Here is a 5,454-nt window from a genome sequence, read left to right on the forward strand (position 1 = left end):
TACCTTGGTGGGAAGAGGGACAGTTCTCCTTGCTGGAACGTGGGAAGAAGGGGAATATTTTGAAGGAGTAGTCTTGGTGGCCCTCTTCTGTGAGACCACAGGGGTTTCCTCTTCATCATCACTGGTGGGGGAGCGTCTATGATTGGCAGGAATAGGTTGGGTGGTGTCAATGTAGGTGCTTTTAAGACCGTTCCAGGTCTTAGCATCAATGATAGATGCCACCCGTTTGATGTCATCTGGTGTTCCTCTACACCAGCTTTCAAACAGAGCTTGGTGATGAGGCAGGGGAGGCAGACTGTGGTCTTCCTTATTTCCCTCTTCAGGCTGTTATAGATAAGGGTTACTGCATCAAAAAGGATGTGCTTAATGATGCAGTAAATTTGGACCTGTAATGCCCAACTAGCAGAGGCTTCATGAGTGGTGGGAGTGATGTTGGAATTTGCAAACAGTGCCCAAAACCTGGCTATGTCCTTTATGCTCCCCTTGCAGAGGGACCCTTTGTAGTAGTTGGGTTTGTCAAGGGCTACTGTTTGTTTCAAGTCTTTTTGGAAGGAGAATACCTCCCTACTGTCCAAGTACTCCTGGTACGGACAGTTGGTGACGGTGGGGAGGTAGAGCACTTCCTGGACATCAGTGGGGAAAATGATACTTGTTTTCCCCTCACCGTGACCACATCAGGGGCATCTTCTTCGGGAAGCCTCCTTGTCTGGTACAGGAATTCTCCCACTAGGGAGACATTCACTTCACGGTCATCAGTGGCAAAACGCAGCCACTGAAGCTTGATTAAGGAGTGCTTCACAAATGAGGGCAGAACCAATTTGTCCTGCTGCAAGGAGATGTTCCTTTTTGGTATAGATGAATGATGAGTTCGGTGAGTTCTGGTTCTTCGCCACGGTTGGCCACAGGAGTCACCTTGATCGAAAGCTTAGTCATTTTTAGCAGAAAGGAGGTTAGGGCACAATGCAGGGGGAGAAAAGGTTCTGAGTTAGATGGAAATAGTAAAACTCAAAGGAAGAAGTGGCTGAGTTTAAGTAGACAATGGAGGAGTGAACGAAGAGTTTCTGGGACGTGGAGGTTAAGGAGAGGAGGTTGAAGAGGTAGTGGAATGGGGACGTTACAGAACGAGTGGTCAGCAGTTGGTGACCAGTTACTGATGAGATGAGTATGAGAAGATGGAACGGTTTAGGTCAGGACGTGAGAGAGAGGGAAAAGGAAAGGGTGCAGTTGTCTTAATGGTTGAGGAGACGGTTGCTTTTTCTGCGCGCATTTTCAAGATTTGCAATGAATGCAAACTTGATATGGCTGCGTACCTTTTTAAGTGACTCAGCAGGGACATGTGTCCCAGTCATTCTTATGTCCTAACCCAGGGAACGTTCCCTTTGTCTTTTCCTAACTAATAAATAAACAGCTAAATAAACAAAAAGAAAGAAAAGGAAACATACAGAAGTGTAAATCTAATCTATCTAAGGGAAATGGGACGGACTAACCTATTACTTACTACCTATTATTTAAGATAATAACTTTGCAAATATATATATATAAATTATATATATATATATATATATATATATATATATATACACACATATATATATTTATTTATTTATTTATTTTTGGGCCTGTGTGGTCAAGGACCACCCCAAAACTACGTTCCTAGGACAGAACGTATCTTATTTGGACTTTTTGGAGTGGAACATCAGTCGTTCCCTCCTTTTTGGGAGCTATTTGGTTAAGAGTAACCACCCCAAAACTTTGCTCTTTGTCAGAGAGCAAATGTATCCACTGGGTTGCCTCCCAGTCAGCGCTTAGTTTAATGTCTTTAGCTAGACATGGTACTTACCTCTTAAGTGGACTCAGAAGTGGTTGAAGGAACCTCAGTGTCCCCTGGTAGTGATCTTGGTGTCCTGGTTTGGAGATTGGTAGCAATTTGTCCCAAATGGGATTCAATGTTCCTGACCACTGCATCATTCCTGGTGACATATTCCTTGACATAATTTTCCAGGGTGTTGATGCGTTTGTCATCTCTGTGGAACGGAACGTAGTTGTTTCTCTTTTGTTCAAACGTTCCACTACTGCTGCCTTGCTGATACTGCTGCTGGGTGTTTAATGGTCTTTGGTTCATGGGTGGCCTCCATTGGGTGTTGTGGTTCTGATCCTTAATGATAGTTCCTCCAGGATTTGAATTTGTACTGCGTCTTGCTTGTTGATTGTCTCTGGTGAAGTTCCTGTTGCCAAAATTTTCTGCATAACATACCAATGCAGTGGATGGGTAGTCTGTTGAGTCATGAAGGTCACCACAGGCTGAGCATGGTTCAGTTTCACTACTGTGAGTTGCAAGACTTCCATCCTTGGTGCTGCTTGGTCAGCTTTCAGGTTCTTCACTTCATTCATGAGTGATGCCAGCTGGGCTTCCATGGCAGTTTGTTTATCCAATTCTAGCATGCCTGGCTTCCTTACTGGGCTCACTCTGTCTATTGACCATTGCAGACATCTTTCAGCAGTTCCCTCTATGATTTCGTACCATGATTCAAGTGTTCCTGTAAAGAAATATCCTCCTACAGAAAAATCTAAGTGAGATTGAGAAGTATGGCCAAGTCCCTTATAGAAAGATTGTAACACTCCCCAACTCTCTACCCCATGGTTTGGACATTTTCTGATGATGTCCTTGTATCTCTCCCATGATTCATAGAGGTTTTCTCCATAAAACATTATGAAGTTAGAGATTTCTGCTCTAACATCAGCTTGTCGGGACATTGGGAGAAACCTCTCTATGAACTTGTTAGAGAGCTCCTCCCATGTGTGGATTGATCCAAAGGTGAGAGTTTTCATCCATGTTTTTGCCTTTAATCCTAAGGAGTGAGGGAACAACCTCATTCTCACGCTCTCCTCTGTCACACCCTCAGCTTTAAAATTATCACAGATATCTTGAAATGTTGTGAGGTGTGTGTAAGGATCTTCTGCAGGGAGTCCATTGAAGACCCCTGCTTCCCTATTCATGTGAAACATGATAGGTTTCAGTTCAAAGTTGGGTGCTACAGGAGGGAGGATTACTCCCCTGTCTGGTCTGTTCCTGAAAGGAGCAGCCAAAGTTCTGAAGTTTTGTTCAGGAGGAACTTCTTAATTGTTATTATTCTGATCATCCATGTTTTCAAGAATTTCTTCCCTGAGGATTCTTCTTCTCCTATGAAGTGTACGTTTCTGGTTCAGGATCAAAGAGAAACTCAAGTACTTCAATGGAGTGGTCAGAGTTTGTTTCAAACTCTTCACTCATAAACTATAAACACAAGTTATATATGCACAGCAGTATTAGTGACATAAAGAAAAATATAAAGGTAAGGTCAGATATACAGAATATATACTAAAAACAGTAAATAAGAACAAAATTTAGTGTTTCTATCCCTGGCAACGGCGCCAAAAACTTGTTGGGTGGTTTGCTGATGGTGGAAAATTATAAGTTCTGATAGGGGACGTTCCTTTGTTCTTACAGAACACAGATTTGTTCCCTTAGTTCCAATCCAAGTGCGCAAGTGCACGCATCAAGTAATAAAGGGAGTATTAATGCCCAAATTATCGTTCCCACGATAGAATCCTAATTATTGTCTTACACTATTTTATAAAGAATGAAAATGAGAAGAAAAGTTAGTAAATGAACTGTCTGGTCCAACGTTCCCTACTGTCTTGACAACGTTCCTCAGGAACAGTAGGTTCAATCTGCTGGCAAACAATTACTCGCTGCGTTATGTATGTAATTCTTCCTGTTTAGAAGAAGGTGAGATAATAATCATTGGAGTTGATAGTTATAATTATATAAAGTAAAAAAACTACTAAAGTAGAAATAACTATAATCAAGAGACAACAGGGTGATGTTTTATAACAGTTAAACAGAAGGAACGGATTCACTGATTCACTCTTAAATAGCTATTTTCTCTGCTCAAGACTTAACACTTCTTGGCTTTGTCCCAGTTTCTTGTCTGCCAACTTTGATTCCTCAGCTCATGGACTAGATGGCTCACAAGTTTCCATATTCCTACAGCTCCCTTGACTCCAACAGGTACTTAGTACAGAACCTTAAAATGGACGAGTTGGCTCCTTATTCCTAAGGTGACCAGTAGTGTTTTTGCCATAACACTACCTTCCCCCAATGGCTAAGCTGTCTGAAATCCCTTCCTTATGGAAGTTCCTTTCTCAGTATGTGCCCAATTTCAATTGGTACACAATGAATATAGCTCACTTAGCCAAAGAAATACAAAAAGCTTCAGTCAAGAGTTTTGAAAACAGTTCTTTAAGAGTTTCACAGATTACTCGTTCCACAGATAGTTCAGCTAATGACTGATATTTTAAACATAATTATTCCCAACTGAAGTCCCATAGACCCGAGATTCAGTTAAGAGATAACAAATGGAATGAAGAGAAAAACACTTATATTAATTTAAAAGACAGTTTACAGAAGAAACAGAAAATGGAGAAAAATGGGTTATTGCTCGTGAGGAGTCTTAATGGTTGATACAGAGAAGAGAAGAGGGGTTGTCACTTAACTATAGTTACAACTTAAAATAAATCTAAGCTACTAACTACTACTACTACTAGGTGATCTCTTCCTTTCGGACTTCAAACCCTCCAGGATTCGATGATATTTTTGTGTGTGGGTCGTCCTATTTATAGATGGAAGAGGAGTGGCAGTCTTGTAAATCCTTTAGAGCAAGTTGCTTGAATGAGGGGACGGGATGGTGGCAGCAGAGTGTGGAGACTGCGCAAATTGCTGGACGGAACAGGTTTTGATGATGATTAGCCGTTGTTTGCAGTCTGCCCCATGCCTTGCTTTCTTTTTCAGCCAATGAGAACTCTTGATTCTCTGCTCTTCACGTTTCCAGCTGCTCAGTTGGTGCACCGCCTTGCTTTTAGAAGACTTTAACTCCACGTTACCTGCAAAGAGTACAGAGGCATTAAATTAATGGAGCAGGTGCATTAAATGTGTCTCAATCCGTTCCCCTTTTAATATATTTTAAAGGAATACGTTACCATACGTTCCCCCATTGTGTTTTTGTCACAAATGTGTAAAACAAGTGATTTTCGTGCTGAAGTTGCTCATCAGATGAGAGAACGTGTGGTATTTTGCCATCAAAATGGGCTTAGATGGGAACGAATTTATGTCCCATCAGTCAACAAGGTCTCAACGAAGTAATCCATAAATAAAGCTACATCATAAAGCAGTAAACAGAATCCAGCATCCAAGTATAACAGCATAAGCAGATATCATTAATCAACTAAGCTCTGGCCTCGTGCCACTAGAGGTCTCAACCCCCGCATTACCTGAACCTGAAAATGGTGCCCTAAACGTGGGGTGAAATCTCTAAAAAGAAATCTCAGTAAGACAAGGGGTCCTCATGGATCTTCCAGCCCAAGCTCACTTACATGTGCAATATAAGTTCAAAAGCCATTTAACAATATAAGTTC

General features: G+C 41.5%; 1 non-coding gene across 1 annotated transcript; it reads left to right on the forward strand.

Annotated features, from left to right (window-relative positions):
* Nucleotides 1-2,632: 2,632 nt before the first annotated feature.
* On the forward strand, nt 2,633-2,739 carry LOC133290591 (small nucleolar RNA R71). The gene has a single exon (XR_009748690.1). It is a non-coding gene; the product is annotated as a small nucleolar RNA R71 (small nucleolar RNA).
* Nucleotides 2,740-5,454: the final 2,715 nt, after the last annotated feature.

Source organism: Gastrolobium bilobum, unplaced genomic scaffold, assembly GCF_033153095.1.
Source record: "Gastrolobium bilobum isolate Gb01-03AN ecotype WA unplaced genomic scaffold, APGP_CSIRO_Gbil_v1 utg7818, whole genome shotgun sequence".
Taxonomy (NCBI): domain Eukaryota; kingdom Viridiplantae; phylum Streptophyta; class Magnoliopsida; order Fabales; family Fabaceae; genus Gastrolobium; species Gastrolobium bilobum.